At 41.9% G+C, this 17,632-nt stretch overlaps 1 protein-coding gene across 5 annotated transcripts in view; it reads right to left on the bottom strand.

The window, feature by feature from the left end:
• NDRG3 (NDRG family member 3) overlaps positions 1–12,433 on the bottom strand; it is a 71,086-nt gene extending 58,653 nt beyond the window's left edge. For 2 of the 5 annotated variants that reach the window (XM_090286364.1, XM_090286366.1), the window contains exon 1: positions 12,342–12,433. The gene's annotated coding sequence lies outside the window, so the exon portion shown is untranslated. The remainder of the gene's footprint in view (positions 1–12,341) is intronic. The other 3 variants (XM_090286363.1, XM_090286367.1, XM_090286365.1) reach the window with 3 other exon arrangements.
• Between the last annotated feature and the right edge of the window lie 5,199 nt (positions 12,434–17,632).

Raw genomic sequence — 17,632 nt, forward strand, 5'->3', positions numbered from 1 at the left:
CTCAGACAACCACCTGGGTATCTTGTTCAGAATCTTAGACATAATCAGTTTTGAGTAATGACTGTTCAATAGGAGACATCATCATTTGAAGAGATGAAGAATGGAAAGGCTTGGTTATTAGCACTAATCCCTAATAGAGATGAGGATGATGGGACAGAGAAAGCCTCTATTAATCTAATTTTAGCCTGCCTTCTTCTCAAAAAGATTTCAGGTGGGATTTCAAAAAGGTTCAACAGGCCAGAGTAACTTAAAGGGGAATATACTGGAGAAAGAGAGGAGTTTAGTGGTTTAGTGCAGAAATCTAGCTGATAAGTGACAAGAGCTTGATCCTGCTAATGAATCACATATATAAAGGGGAGATCTGAGAGGTATGAAATTGGTAAAAATAGCATGAGGTCAGAGAAGTCAGATTTTGCCATGGTTTTGTAGAAGTTCAGAACAAGCCACCCCAAGATGTGCCTAAGCAAATCTAAGTGGTATGTGGATTATTTTGAACTAAAGGGAACCAAGACCCTGAAGCCTAAAAAGAAACTTCTCTCCAGAAGAATTCAGGAGCCTTGCCCACATTAAGAGTTATCACCAGAAATGACTTTTTACCTATTAATATGGTAGGACAAACTAATAACTTGCTGAACAACTGCTCTCCCCGTGATTACTGAATACTTTTTGAAGCCCCAAAGTGTTTTTTTTACTTCATCCCTAGCTCAGAATGTCTTATACCTCAATTTCCCTTTCTGTCTCTGAACCTTTCATGCATGTAGGTCTCTTACTCTCAGGTATGCAGGGCTTCTTCCCGTACATATGTATGCAATTACATTTGGTTATTTTCACCTGTTAATCTATTTCAGGTTTATTTGATTATTATTAGACTAGCTGAAAGAACCTTGAGGGTAGAGGAAAGTTTCTTCCTCTCCAATTCTTTACAGTTACAGGGATAAAAGAATGATGGTGCAATGAACGGAAATGGGGGAACTAAAACGCAATAACAGAGAAAGTGGTGAAAAAATCAATTTTGAGTCACAGCAAAAAAGTGGACACCCAAAACCCAGAGCACAGCAGAGTGATATTTAGTGAAGAAAATCTGTAGGTGCTAAAAGGGAGCAGAGTTTGCCACCCCAAAATATCTTTGGAATAGTCTTTTGGGATGATTAATTTTAAGAAATAGCAGACAAGGAAAAGGCTCTGAAAACCAGGTAGGACATTGTAAAAGGAAATTTACATTTGTAAGGGAAATGTCCATCTGTATTGTATGTTTCCCTCACTACACCAGGCCTGCATTCACTATCAGTGGAGAAGACATGGACTTAAATCTATTTAACAATCTTATTCTTGTTGATTGTGCTTTGCCCGGTTACTTCCCAGAACTGACTCTCCATCCACAACACCTTCTTTTGTCTTTAGCTGAAGGCAGTATTTAAGGAGATGGCTTTAACATTTTGGAAAGTTACTCAGTTTTCCTGGGTCTCTCCCACATATACAGGAGGTACACATTTTATTGAACTTTGTTTTTCTCCTGCTAATCTGTCTTGTGTCAATTTGATTAGTAGTCCAGCCAGAAGGGTAGAAGGAAGATTATTTTTCCTCCCCCGTAGCACTCACCAAACTAGAGACGTGGAGGAGCTGGAGGCCTCAGGCTCTTCTGAAAGACAACTCAGTGATGGAAACGAAAACAGAATCAGCAAGTAACAAAGAAAGAAGTGCTCAAGAGATGCAAGATGTAATGCAGAAATACAAAGTGAAAGAAGTCACGCGATAACAGAAGTTTACATGAAAGGGGAGAAAACTCAAATACTGAAGAGGAAAGGAGGAGGGGGAGGACTAAGAAAGGGCTATTATCTTTGACCATGAAAGTCAACAGTATTAAAATCTAAGAAAAATGAGGTTCAGTTCTCTGTGCTATTTAAAAAAGAAAAGAAAAAGCCCATGACTATCATCTTGTAGAAATACAGAAATTAGTATTTCTGAATTTAAATGTAAGCAAAAATGTTCCTAGGATGACCAGGAGAGGCACCAGGGTTCTTTAATAGTCAGCATTTGAGAGGAACTTTAAAAGATCATCAAAACTACTGACTTAATTTTTGTACCAAACCTCTGAATTAGAGAACAGAAAAAAGTGTAGGGGCGCTGGCTGACGTGGTGGTGAGACAGTCAGTGCTCTGCGGAACACAGTTTAAACACAGTCCAACAATAGATTTCTGAGTGCAACCCTTGTTCACGCAGAAAAAAATGGATGCCCAGATTCTTCCAGTCATGGGAAAAGCCCTTAAGCACAACAGATGTGGACTCTAGCTGTGGGCCCCTGCCTAGCTGAGTGGCACTGGGCAAAGCATTTTCCCTTTCTAGACCTCAGTTTCCCCATTTGTCAAGAGAAGAGGCTGGGCAAAATGACCTTTTTGGCCCCTGTCAGGGCTGACATTCTGTGACCCAGAGCTCCCTACAAATGCAGTGTTTTAGATTTTACATTCTCCCCCAGGGTAAGAGTTCCCCTGTCCCCCACCTCATTTGATTCTAACTACAATCCTAAGGGGTCACTCAGTTATCAACCTGATTAGGTTCAAAGACAGCTGAAGGTCATGAGAGTCTCAGGCTTTTATCTCACTCGCTGCTTTGTCCATTTAGTCAGAGAGGTTCTATATACTACTGGCTTTCTAAACTGGCTGTCTTGTTTTGCAGCTTTCCCCCATGACCAAGGCACTCTGTGTGGCCTTCGTCAGGCTTTGCCAGGATATACTGATGCCAGGCCACAGTTTGTATTCTAGAGGCAAAGTCAATCACTTTTGGTTTTGGCAAGACTGCAGACTGCAGACAGACAGCCAAAGCAGAATGGAGGCAGCAAACAAAGAAGGCATACTGAGGAGAACAAGCGGGACAGGGCCAGCTGGTGCTGGTGCTGAAACAGCTATGGCTGAAAGGCTGCAGAAAGTGGCCAGGAAACCGGCTGAGAGGGTGGGCAGTGGCACTCCTACAGTAAGCTGACACATGTCTCCTGTTTTACCTATAAACGAAAAGCTCAATAAGTAAAACTCCAGCACTCTACAATTCACAGGGCATCTTTACCTCTAACATCGTACTGGATGATCACTGAGGCGCTGGCACCTATTACAGAGGTAAGAAAAGAAAGCTGAGGCTTAAAGAGGTAAAATGGAATGACCATAACAATACAACTAATAAATGCGACAGCTGGAACTGAAACCCAATTTTCTCAGGAGAAATGCTCGCTCTTTGCCCTGTATGGCTCTGCCTCCCAGGCTATCACAGATTAAAGGGCCCAGGGTAAAAAGGAGAGAAATTCAGCCAACTGCCTCAATTCACCTGCCTCACACTGAGGACCTCTTTATCTCTACTCCTAAATTACAGAGTGATTAGGATCAGACCACAGGCTTGAGGATTAAACTCTAATATGAAGTTAATAACAAGAAAGCCAAGATTTGAGACTGGAGTTTGCCTTCACCCATTAATTCAGTTGAGTAGAGATTAAGTCTATCAACAAACCACTACAGTTCAAAGCAGTATGAACATGAGTCTATGAATCTGACAGACTCTAAGGCAGCTTCTCAACTTTGGCACCACTGACATTTTGGGCCACATATTTTTGTTGTGGAAGACTGTCCTGTGCATAGAATGTTTAGGAATATCCATGGCCTCTACCCACTAAATGACAGCAGCACCCTCCTCCAACAGTTGTGACAACCAAGTCTGTCTCCAGATATTGCCAAATGTCCTCTGGGGGTGGACGGTGGGGGCAAAACTGCCCCCAGTTGAAAACCATCGCTCTAAGAGTTATGGAGATTTAGGGCAAAAGTCAGTTAATGCAGTTGTAGGTACAGAGAATAAGATTCATGGAGGAGGTAATATTTGAACTGGACCTTGCAGAACACATAAAATTCCTGTAGGTGAGGATAACAGAAGACTAAGAAAAAATTCCAGAAAGGGAGGATAACTTAAACGCAAAGATATGAGAAAGCACGGGTCTGCTGGAAAATGGTCCAGTTTGGCAAGAACAGAAGGTTCCTCTTGGAAATAGGATGTAAGGCTAAAAATGCGCATTGAAGTCAGGTCAGAGAGAAGTATCTATCAGCTAATATGTACAAGATAAACACACATGAGATAGCCATCAACACAAGATATCACACAGATGTTTACTAGTGTACAAGTCAAACCAGTGGCATCGTCATGTGTCCCAGACCTTCCGAAAGGACAGAACGTTGCTTGAGTATCACGTCTCACACTGCATCTACTGTTCACTGCATTTAGTCTGAGCTAAACAAAGCTTGGAACCAGCACAGAAATAACCAATGGGAGAAACAACTAAGGACTGGAATGGTCAGGAGTTTCCCGAAGGAGGTAGGAACGAGGGGCCTTGAATGGGTATGTTCTGGATAGCTTATTTTAAGGGAAGAGAGGACATTCCAGGTAAAGACATCAGGAGTTGGAAAAATGAAATGTATAAAATATATCCAGGAGACACCAAAAAGAATATAGCTGGGAAAGAAGACAAGGCTGGTCAGAACACAGAGGACATAAGTGGGGCTTTATGTGTGTACAACCACTGAGGGTTCCTGAACAGAATGACACAATTGTTTAAAACACGGTCATCTCATCTGATAGTTCTTAGCTACACATCAGAAACACTTGGGAGCTTTGAAGAATAGCAATGCCCAGGCTCCAATCCTGAAGATCCAGTTCACTCGGGTTTGGGTAGGGCCCGGATACTGTTTTTAAAACTCCATAGACGATTATAAAAATGCAGCTAAGGACTGAGAACCGCTGGTCTACTATAGCAATTTTCAACCTTTTTCACCTCATGGCACGCATAAACTAATTGCTAAATTCTGCGACACAACAAAAAATATATTTTTTTGCTGATCTGACAAAAAAATAGGTATAATTTCCATTAATTTACATCTGACCACTATTGTTGTATTGGCCATTGAAAATACACTAGTCTACAGTCATGCCCTCATCCTCAGATGAGAAAAGAGGCCTAGAAATGTAAGTAATTTGCCTAAATTCACACAGCCAATTTAGGTGAGGGGCTGGGACTGGCATCTGGACTCCTATTCCAGGCTCTGAAAGGTCTCTCAAGAGTACTGGGCTAAATTCCATACTTCAGTCTATAAGCAGCACAATTATCTGATGAATCGGCTCTCAAGTTTTGCCAGGGTTAAAGCCTGAATTAATCTAATCATAAAACTACTGACTTAAGCAATTCCACAAGCATCTAGGGTAATGGATGTTGGTTTCATTGCTGCCTCCTGGGGGCCCTTAGGAAAGGAAATGGTCTCAGGAGACTCCCCAGAAGCGCAATAAACAAGCCAAACCACCCAGCTCCTTGAAAGAAACAATAACTTTTAAAAATACAACTCACTGAGCTTCTGCACTCCACATAAAGGGAAGTCAGGGTTCTTCTTCACCAGAAGAAATACTCTGAGATTCTAACCCATAGGCAAAGGTGGGGGGGAAAGCCATCAACGGTAGCTGCTAAAGCATGTTCACAGACCCTCATTTTAACAGGAAACACCCCTCTGGCCCACACACCTGTTTTTCTGAAAAGGGCAGCACCCTTTACAACAGGCGCACCTTTCCACTGTATCATCCCACAACAGGTGGTAAATAGGTTTGCGAAGACTGTCAAGCTGGAAATCTGAGTCTGTCCTACAGGGTAGGGCAAAAGTAGGTTTACAGATGTTCGTATGGAAAATCATACAATAATTAATGACACAAAAATAGACTTTGTTTCACATACTCACAACTATAAGCCTACTTTTGCCACACCCTCCATATTCATTCTATTCATTCCAGGGTACTGGTGCAAATAACTACTATCAATGCCGATCTAGGGGCCTTCTCGTTAAGCCCAGACACCCATCCACCAGCTGAAGCGAACATGGGGGTTACACTAAAGGAACTCTAGAAGTACTCTACCCTCTAACTTCTGCCTCCCTCCTTGAAGGATGCAGCTCAGGACACCAGGAAAGTGACTGTTGGCAAGACCCTGGGATGTTCTGTTGGGATGGGCTCTGAGTTCCCACCAGCTATAAGGCAGAATCCCTGAAAACAATCTGTCCTTTAACTCAGCCTGAGTGGAGGTAAAGAATAAACCAGAGTCCTATGATGCAGTACTTTTAATACTCATTCTAGCCTATTTATCGAGCAGTTATTATATGCCAGATACCATGATAAACACTTTGTCCACTCATTCATTTTGTTAAATAAGTACTGTAAAATAAGTACTGTAATCCTATTTTCAGGGAAGGAAAACTCTGACTCCAAAAAACCTCCGCTGCCTTGCGGCATACCTCTTCAGGGGAAAGGCTAAGGGAGTAAACCCCGACAGAAAATCCGGAGCCGGAGTCCCTAAGGCGGTTTGACGTTGTAGTCAACACCGGCAACTCCTGCGGCGCACCTGAAGCCAAGCTGTATTGACTCCGTCTTTCCCTTGGACCCTTCAGCTGCGAAGAGAGGGGGGGTCTGCTGCATGGGCAACAGCAGACCCTCCATATCACCCTGCCCAGGCTCTGTAGCTTCAGCTTCACTGGAGAGGACACTCCAGCGTCATCACAAGATGTCAATTCAACACGGGAGGAGACAGATACGGTGTCACTCCCGAGTTGGACTGCACAGCCATCCTCGGCGGTGCAGATAGACTCTTAAGAAGCTACACCATCGTCTCTCGAGACGGACGGCTGCCGACGACGAATCCTATTTTAAAGATGAAGAAACGGACACTTGGAGAGGTTTTGTAATATGCCAAAGGTCACACAGTCAGTGGGTGGCCGAGTGAGGATGTGAACCTGAGCAGCCAGTATCTAGAGTTTGGCAGGTTTCTAAAAACAACTTTTCCCACTTGATGCCAATTGATCATTAATTCTTATACTTTTTCTCAGGTTTGGCTACTGGAGTTTACCAGGATCTTATAGAGCAAAGAATTTTTAAACTTAAGAGCACTGTATAAAGTTTAGGTATTATTAAAAAATGGTTGGGTATTATTAGGTATTAGCATTATTACTTTAATTAATAGGAGAGAACTGCACTTATCTAGGGGTATTTGAAAAGCAACCTTGTGGACTGTCTAATCATCCAAAGTCACATTTTAGTCAAAATGCTGGTTAAACCTGTCTTTCAACACAAACGTTTAAAAAGATGCAACATCGTCCAAAATTGAAGAATGGCAGGAGGGGTCCTGTCCTTAGAGCTTTCTCAACTGCGAGGATAACAAGACAAACAGCCTGATTCCTCTCTTCTCTCTCTCTGCTAAGTATTATGGCTTCACATAACATAGCTTTAGAGCTCAGATGTCACAATTTTAGAGAACATTCCATTTTTACTATTAAGTTGAAAGCTCAGCCTTAAAAATGTAGAAGCATTCTAAGGATAAAAACTTTCATTTAAAATAAACACTGTGTCTGTTTTGAAAGCAAATAGTATTTCTGGAAAAATTATCATATGACAACTTCCAATTAAAGGAAAAGCTGACATGACTACTAATCTTAGTTCATCATTAGAAATGAGAAGCAATTTCATTCTGTTTTGATGAGCTACATACAACTTTCCTTACCTGATTATATTTATGAATTTTTAGGCGATCACTCTCCCAGTTCCCCCAAAATAATAGCTATCGCCTTCAAACCTGAAACAGCATTATCTTAAAAAAAAAATGCTGCAAAACTTATAACAAAAAAGTCTTAAGAGTAATAAAGTCAAGTATGAAGAGTGGCTGTAGCAGAAAATTTTACCTGATCAATTGAAAACCCCAAACTGTAGACTGTGGGTATTTTTAGGGGCTAAAGTGATTACAGTCTAATGATATAGCCAAAGGCTGGGGTAAGCCACCTGAGAAATTAATCTTCCTACATTAAATCTCTGGGGAAGACAAAATGGAGCACCTCCACAAAAAGAGCTGGAAAGAACAGGTTGCTCCCTATTCCTTAACAGCAACCAAGTTTAAAAGCATAACCTGCTTGAGAATGTAAATACTGTCTCTGTAAAACTCAACTCAGAATGCAACAAAGCCATATTTCCTCCAGCATACAGCCCATTCAGCTATCAACAATGAATATTTATTTAGGACTGATAACATGCCAGACTCTATGAGGCACTGTGAGAAACACGACAGAATTCTGAGTCGACCGTAGCATTCCCTCCACTGAAGAGATAAGATCAATGGACATAACACAATCCCTTTTTGAATGGTATTTAAAACATCCTCCATGTATGTCAGTTAACCTCACATAATAAATATTTAATGGCCAGGTTGTAGGTAAATATTATAAACACAACAGAACTAGCCCTGTAATTAAAGAAAAACCTTTCATTTACCAAGAAAGCCCTGAAACCTAGCAAATACTCATACTCAATCCAGGTTTAGTTTTTGTGTGCCATTGCCAAGCAGTCTCTTAAAAAAGGGGGGTGGGGTGGGGAGGATCTAAAAAGGTCTTTCAGAATTTGACACCCAGTTTGCAGAAAACCCAAAATGTTATCAATCTTTGGACCTGAAAGTCCTCGACACACTTCTTCCCTTCAGCATCCCTATTCAGACTTGTCAACTTTTCCTCCAGAATCTCCCATTTGTCCTTTTCTTTCTGACTATCTTCCCTTCTTGTTTGGATTTACTCAATCATTTATCATTTACCAAGTGCCTGTTATCTGCCACAAGCTGAGCCAGACCTTCATCTTTGCTCTTAGGAAGCTCACAGGATACCCAGTAGAGCTGTTATCAGCCCATCTCAATCACCAGACTGCAAGCTTTAGCAAAGGCTTTGTATTTCCAGGTCTTGGCAGCACCTGGCATACAGCAGACACTCTAAAAATGTTTGTTGTGTGACATTAATTACTTTAGCAAGCTCTTTTTTAAATCCATAAATATTTTAGTACAGCATATATCTTCAAAAAAGACTCTCGCTTTTCTTTTTTTTAAATACAAAAGCAGTAAGTGCACAAAGCAAAAACATAGGAAGGTATTAGGTAAAAAGTGAATTCTCCAACCACCTAAATCCCACTTCCAGAAGTTATTATTACTAGCTTAGAGTGTATATTTCCAGAACTCTCCTATGATGGTATATAACACACACACATGCCCATACACACACATACCCACTCACCCACCTTTTTGGAAAAAGTTCTTCAACAGTTTCTGACACTAGCTTCTCAACCTTCTCATCTAGTGATTTTCAAAGTGTTGTTCCTGGATTAGAAGCCTCGGTATCATCAGGGAACTTGTTAAAAATACAAACTTGGGCCGTAGTCAAAACATACTGACTGACTCAGACATTTCGAGATTTAGTAAACTCCCCAGGTGATTCTGAAGCACACTAAAGGCTGAGAACCACTGCTCTCACCCAAGTCAAGTGATTCTGGTCAAGTCAGTTTAACTGTCCCTTAAATACATTCAGTATTGTTATCTTGCATTAGTTTTGCCACCCTAGTTCAAAATGCTTTCCTTGTCCTTTCGATTAATTCTGACCCTACCAATCTGTCAAAGTCTAGAAAGTCCTAACTCCTCCCCAAAGTGTTTTCACTACCACAGCTCATCCCTCTTGCACCTAGTCTCTCTATCACAGGATTTAACAATTATGTACACACTGTATTCAGAGAACAGTTTTTACTACTAGGAAGGTCTTTCACGATATAATCACTTGAAACCAGTTCTGCAGTAAACCCAAAATGCTATCAATCTTTGGACTTGAAAGTCCTTGACACACCTATAATAGTAATATTTCCCAGATCATAAACTTAAAAACATGAATCATATTTTAGTTACCTCTTCCTCAATCCTGTTCTAAGCACACAAATAGAACTTTGATAGAGTAACTGATTAATGTCTTTAAGGATGAACTCACTAAAATAATGATAAACCTTTAATGGATAAAAGATAAGTCTCATTTTCAAGTTGTAGCTCCAGGTCTGACCTTGGACAAATTCACTCCTTAGCATTGCTTTGCTTATGATGCTATTACGGGAAATTTTAGACCTGACGAGTTATAGTTAGATATGGTGTTTCCCAGTTAGCTACTAAGCACTTTCAAGAGGAACCATGTTTTATTAAATGGTGACTCTTTCACCATTCTGAGCACCATGTCTTCCATGTTAACAGCTCAATATATGAAGAAAATTATTTGGAAAAACTCTCTAAAAAGCCTCATTTATGTAGAGAACCTATGCACAGGTATGCTGCCTCCCAAAGGGCCCTTCTGAATATTTATTATTATAAATACTATGAAATCATTTATGGTAAAAATTGTGATTACTCTGGTAGCACCAGTGGCAGTCAGCCACAAAAGGCAAAAAAGAAAATAAAAATGCATTTAGAGACAGACTAAAAGACTACAAGCCTCAGGCTACCTTCCTACAACATACAAATCAAAATTGCTCTTTACATTTATACCAACTCCGGTGTCAGGGATAAACAGGCTTGTTGATACAGGATCCTTATCTGCAATTTTCAGAAACAGGGTGGACCAGAGACCTTTTTTGAGTGGCAGATCTAAAAGGAGGGACATCATAAGGTAAATTTTTTTTTTCCTTTTCTTCTTTCTATCATAGCTATGAGAAGATGAATGTTAGCTGAACCTATTGTGGTAATCATTTCACAAAGTTAGTTAGTTAAACCATCACACTGTACGCCTTAAATTTATACAGTGATGTATGTCAATTATTTCTCAATAAAACTGGAAAAAAATAAAGGAAGGGAGAGTAAAGAAAAATTGACAGGCAAGGAGAAAATACAGAAAGGCAACAACAACAAAAAAAACACCACTCTGAGTAATGAAAAGGAGTAGTGGAAATTCAGTGAGTCTTTTCTTTACTGAAAACCTACTGTGAGCTAAGCACTTGGAACTGCAAAGACCAACCCTGACTTCAGGGGGCTAATAGGTCTATTGTGCGCACATGTGTATACACACACGTGCGTGTAATTCTAATTGGGAAAGTCAAGCAAGGAAGGCTTCACAGAGATGGCGGTGAGTTAGTGGAGCTTTGAAATGTGTTTAAAAAGGATTTGCTAAGGAAGACAAAAAAAAAAGGACAGTTTGAGCTAGTTCTTTTGGGGAGGAAACATTCACATGCTTTTACAGCTGTTACTTTGGGGTTTGAAATCAGGGTAGCTTCTTAAGAGTCAGCACCACTTGGTCAACCCTTTCTCTTTCTACTTTATTTTCAATACTAAGATGTGCAAGCCCAATGTAAAAACAGAGCCAGAAAGCCCCAGAAGGAGGTGAGCGCTCGCCAAATTTGCTCTGTCACCTCCAGGGCCAGCCAGCCAGCCCAGCCCGCCCAGTCCTGCTCTCTCGGCAGCCAGAAGAGGCTAATTATATCCTCTGGCGGCCGGGCGAGGGAGAAATCTGGACGCGGCACGCCAGGCTTACCCCGGTTCTGCCCGTCAGCCACCGGGGAGAGCTTTCCCGCCTCCTGAGCCCCAAGGCTCCCCAGTCGACCTGCGACCGGGAGGCCGGCTCTGCAGAAAAAAGGGTGCGCGCAAAAAGCGGACACATTCGATTGGGAAACGCCGAGGTTATTAAGTGAGATCATCGTAATTAAATGTTCAGCAAGGTCCCGGGCGCACAGCGAGCACCGGGTGAACGTTACCTCTTATTAGTAACACTACTATTATAATTACAGCAACACCTCAATTGTACTTCAACAAGAAAAGGCTGGTTTTGCAGTCTTTTATGACGTTGAAAAAGCAGATCCAGAGATAAGTGTATTTCAGAATTTTCCTAAAGGTTCAAGATTAAATTCCAACCGAACCGGCCCAAGACCGAGGCAAGAGCCAGCCCATGCCTCTCAGCCGCGTGACCTTGGGCAGGCACTTCCCCGCTCTCTGCCTCAGTTTCCTCATCTGTCAAGAGGGATGAAGCAGCACCCCCCTTGCAGGGTCATTGTGGGGCTGCGCGAGGGCTCACCGCCCACCTTCCAAGCCTCCCTGGCTCTGGGGCCGGCGGGCGGGCGGGACTGATGGGTGCCTGACACTGAGGCCCACCAAGTCCCATGGAGCCCCGCCGCCGGCAGAATTGGAGCGAGAAAGGAGGTCGCGCCTGAGGTGGTCCCTGCGACTGAGAGTGTGGGCGCCCCGAGGCTCAGCCCCTGCCGCCTTGCACGCTGTCGCCGGCGGCATCGCCGCGGGGTCCGCAGCCTGGGCTGTGGGAGCGGCCGAGGGAGGCCGGGCTGACCGGGACCGGCGAGCTGGCAGAGCGGAGGGCGCCGGGGGATCCTGAGGATGGGAGCGAGAGCCCGGGGCCCCACCGCGCAGCGGGCACGGAGCGGGACGGGAGAAAGCAAAGGGAGCGACGCCCCCGCAAGCAGCGGCCGCGTCCCCAGGGGGCCGGGCTGAAGCGTTCACTCACCTGAGGCGCGGGGGTCCCCGCCGTCAGTGCAGCAGCGGCGGCGGCGGCGAGAGGGGCGGGGGAGGCTCTGCGGCCGCGCAGGCGCGCTGAGGATGCCGGGGCCGCGCGGGCGTGCTGCTTTTGCCCGCCTCGGGAACTACTAAGATGGTGGCTGAGCCGGGAGCGGCCGGCGGTGCCATCTTGGGTGTAGTTTTTCTCGGAGAACCTTCAATTATAAGCGCCCCGGGGGAGGGCGTGGAGTGCTGCGTCCGGCCAGCCTCCTCCCTGCCGCAGAGTCGCACCCAAGAAACCTTGTAGGGCACGGCATCCTCTCACTAGGGCCCAGAGCGGTTACCCAGCTAACATGGCACCTAGCACAGTGCTTAGCTCGGGGACGGGGCTAGTCAATTCTGGTGACTCAACACAGCAACTTGAAGAACTAGAATACAAGACCCAGTCCTCCCTTATATCCGTCTGTGACAGCTGCCAACTGCGCCCTCTCCTTTCCTGGGTTCAACATGAGAAATTATCTATTCAAAATCCTTGCACGCATTAAGTTTAATGGCCCAACAATTTAAATAACACCAAAACGTAGAGGACTAAATCCCTTTCCCTAAAGTTTATAATGTACTTACCGGTAATCTTGTGAAAATTAATAAAGGAAAAGCCTCGTTTAAATGGTGTAGGGGAGGCCTGACTCGGGCCCTCAAACCATCACTCAGCATCAATTACAGGAAGAATCTTCAATTACCAACCCCAACAGAAAGAGATGCGCCTTCCAAGTCATACCAGTGTAAAAAAAAAAAATTAACTGAGTAAATGTGGAGAGCTAATTGGCTTTATTAAGCAGTTCATGAATTCAGCAGCATCCCCTCTAACAACCACAAGAGTATTCGGTGGGGTTGTACAAAATGGAAGGTTTTTCTAGAAAGAAGGGTGAGGCAAGGGAGCTGTTTAATTTTATTAAAAATATATATTTTATTTACTTTTTGAGAGAGGGGAAAAGAGGGAGAAAGGTGTGGAAACATCAATGTGTGGTTGCCTGTCACGCATCTTCTACTGGGGACCTGGCCCACAACTCAGGCATGTGCCCTGACGGGGAATCGAACCAGCAACCTTTGGGTTTGCAGCCAGTGCTCAACGCCCTGGGCCAAACCAGCCAGGACAAAGGAGCTATTTTAAAAGAAAAAAAATTATTTGGGGGCTGGGACTTGGAGGAGGGCAACAGAAAGGTTTTTATCTGCAGATTGCCTCTTCTATCTATGGGGGATTGAGGGAGCCCACATGACAGACTACCTCACTGGTGTTGACCAGAAAATTCCAGACCAGTTGACTTAAAATTATGTTTCTAGGAGAGGGAGAAACTGCAATTATATCAGGTATTAAATGTAGATTTAGCATCCTGGGCTTCTAGCATAGTGACACCATTATGGGTGGTTTTTCTCTAACATTATTCCAACAAGATTTCCTTCCTTGCCCAGCAACTCGGCCAATGAGAAACTGTTGACAGCCTCTCTCGCTTTCCTCCAATGGACTTTCATTCAAAACAACCCCTCCCAAATTCCTTTTTCTGTCATGTTCCTCTCCTTTGCTTGCTGGATTTAACTATAGTTTTTGCTATAATATACTTCTCTGGAATTGCAATTCTGTTATTCCCAAATAAACCCATTTTGCTGATGAAATAACTGGATGTCTTATTTTTTAAGGTCAACATTACATTATTTATTATCTCTTACTAAAAGGAAAATATTCTCTTTACTAAATAAGGGCAAATGTAACAAATATTACCAAACATCAAGGGCAATAACTGTCTATAATATAATTATTTATCATGCACAATTCCTGAACCAAATTTTGGGAGAAGGAAACCTAATATTAACTGAGCACAACCTTTTATGATTTATATTAATTCATTAACATTTACTAAGTGCCAAATTAGTTCTAGTTCATCCTCCACTACTATCTTTATGTCCTTGGTTAAATTATTAAACCTCTCCAATCTTGTGTTCCTCATCTATAATGACAAAAAAAAAAAAAATAGAAGTTATGTCATAAGGTTATGGTGTATATGCATGTAAAATGCTTAGAACTTATTATAATCATACCTCGGTACCCATTGGCTTCAGAACCCACCAAACTCTGGACTTGTCACATTTTGACAAGAATATTGTTTCAGTACTCAGTGCTTGCTGTCACACCTGCTAGAACTTAGTATGAGTCATGACTCAGACCCCCAAAAGAAAATGCTTCATTGTTGGGTACTCATCGATTTCCGCACTTGTCATGAGTTCCAGAATGAGTTAAAAAGTACCGAGGTACCACTGTATTTTTTGTGCTCTATTCTGTTTATTTATTCAAGACAGACTAAAACACACTTCTTATGCTTGAATTTGAACAAATTCTTTTTTTAAAAAAAGATTTTATTAATTTATTTTTAGAGAGAGAAGGGAGAGAGCATCAATGTGTGGTGCCTCTCACATGCCCTCAACTGGGGACCTGGCCCACAACTCAGACATGTGCCCTGACAGGGAACCAAACCAGCGACCCTTTGGGTCTCAGGCCCATTCTCAATCCACTGAGCTACACCAGCCAGGGCTGAACAAATTCTTATAAACAAAAAAATGCAATACAATGTAGTAAATAAAATGGAGGAAAGTACAATCACCTTCCGAGGTGATCTATCCATCCCCACTCTACAGATAAGGAAAATAAGAGATGAAGATTTATTTTGAACTCTATATTCTTTCCATTATACTACTCTGCTTCTGAGTGTAGGAAATTAACACCACTCCTCTGACTCTTAAAAAAAAGTCCCAGCTTTCCTTGAGGCTGTCCAAAGTTTCCCTTTTTTGCTCTACTCTGGACATTATCTACTCTCAAGGCTTCAATAACTACATGTCAGTAACTTACAAAATTTATCTCTAGTCCAGATTTTTCTACCCAGTTTCCCGCCAGTATATCCAACACTGTACTTGACTTTCCCACTTGGTATCCCAAATGGAACCATTAGCTTTCCCATCTTTTGAACTGCTCTATTATCCACCAAGTTTTCACCCTTCATCATATTGATATCACTGCCCTAAACTTATATTTAATCTAATCTTCACAGCATACCTGTGATATAGGTCCTGTCATTCTCCTAATTTTATAGTAGCAGTGTTAAAGAGAAAAACCACAGGCCCAAAATGGAGTCACTCAGGACACCAAACCTACATTTAGTACCTGATCTAATTGCAGTTTCCGGCTCTCCCTGTCACAGTGAGAGTTAGGCTTTTCACACATAGGTTACAACGCCTACAATGTTCCAAACACTATGAGGAACTCACTCTACACACACACTACCAACACCCAGCACACCATCACTTCCTATCTATACTACTGCAACAGCCTAATGAGTCTCTCATATCCATACCTTTCTTACTTCTATCTATTCTCCACACAGCAAATGATCTTTTAAAAATAAAGTTCTGCACTGGACAGGTAGCTCCGTTGGTTAGAACGTCATCACCATGAGCCAAGACTGCAGGTTCGATCTCGTCAGGGAAAATACAACCAACCAATGAATGCTTAAATAAGTAGAACATATTGAGCACCAGCCTGTGAACCAAAGGGTCACTGGTTCGATTCCCAGTTAGGGAACATGCCTGGGTTGCCAGCCAGGTCCCAGTTGGGGATGCGCAAGAGGCAACCACACATCGATGTTTCTATCCCTCTCCTTCTCCCTCCCTTCCCCTCTCTCTAAAAATAAATAAATTAAATCTTTTTTAAAAATTGAAAAAACTAATTTCTCTCTTCCTCTCTCTAAAAATCAGTAAAGTTCTGGTCCCATTTCTCTACCTCAAAACCTTCTAATGATTTTAAACCTTTGTTTCAGGCAACTCTTCCACTGGCACTCAGCATTCCCGCTTTACTGGTCTTTCTTAGTATCCCAGAATGTTTCATTCTCTCCCTCATCATACTTGCCCTATCTTATTCCTTCATCCTCAAATCAACTAAAACATCACTTCTGCAGAAGTTGTCTCTTCTTGTTCCCTGTATATGCACTAGACTGTGAGAATCATGAGAAGAGGTCCCATGTGTTTTTGTTCTTTGCTCTCTCACCAGTTCCTAGAACTGTGCCTAGCATATAGCAGGGTCTCTGTAAATATATGAAATAATAAATAATATATGGTAAGTAGGTCAAAGCAAGGAGATATCACCTCTTACTAGCTGGTACTTATACAAAAGTTTAAGACTTAGGATTATGACTAGGTATTTAAATGAAATAGATTTTGTCTTACTAGGAGGATCAGAGACTAAGAAACATTAACAATAAATTAGTTTATCAGTAATTAATGCTGAGGCATATCTCTATACTACTTTTCATTTCCACAATTGGCAAAGAATCTTATTTTCTAAGCCCTCACTGCCCTTTAATTTTTTTATACAGTAGTCCCTCTCTATATCATGGTTCACTTATCACGGCCTCACTGTATCACGGGATTTTAAAAAATATTTTATTTAATTATTTATCATGGATTTTTCACTATATCGTGGGATTTTGCAGTACTGTATACGTATGTTGTTAAAGTTATGTAGGTTTAAGAGTGTAGAATATGTTTAAGAACATAAGTAGTCTTTATAAACGTGGGAAAAGGTTAATAAGGGAGTGGGAAAGGTTAATAAGGGACTGGGAATGGTTTATAAGTGTGTGGGAAGGGTTTATAAAGCCTTAAAATATATATAAATACTAAAATAAATGTAAGGTTCCTATTTGCAGATTTTCACCTTTTGTAGGGGGCATATAGAACGTAATACCTGTGATAAGTGAGAGAATACTGTACATTCAAAATATACATGAAGACAAGGGCAAATGTTTAATCATGTACAATTTTATAATGCAGATTATTACCAGAGAACAATTAAAAGGAATACTTGGCTACTTCTTGCCATGAACCCAGGATTTAGGATGTTGACTCAACATTAAAAGCTGAAGCACACTTTGGGCATCAGGACACAGAGAATGAGTGGTTATTATTTCCTCAACTTGGACATCTTATGAAGTGATATATGTATTCACATGATATAAACAATGCCCACAACCTCTCTACCTAAAATCACCTCAGTCACTCTAGAAAATTAGTCTCATTCCTTTACAACCAGAACTCAACTTGACCCCTGAAATGTTTCATTGAATTTGATCCTCAATGACTTCGGATATTTCAAAACTCAAAAAACATCTACACAAGACAAAGATTTATGATTACAAAGGATATTTCAAAGACTAGGCCATGAGTTCTGACAGTCATTCCAAAACAGAAATTTAAAGTATA

The sequence above is a fragment of the Furipterus horrens genome, unplaced genomic scaffold (genome assembly GCF_987537825.1).
Source record: "Furipterus horrens unplaced genomic scaffold, mFurHor1.1.pri manual_scaffold_8, whole genome shotgun sequence".
In the NCBI taxonomy this organism is placed as follows: Eukaryota; Metazoa; Chordata; class Mammalia; order Chiroptera; family Furipteridae; genus Furipterus; species Furipterus horrens.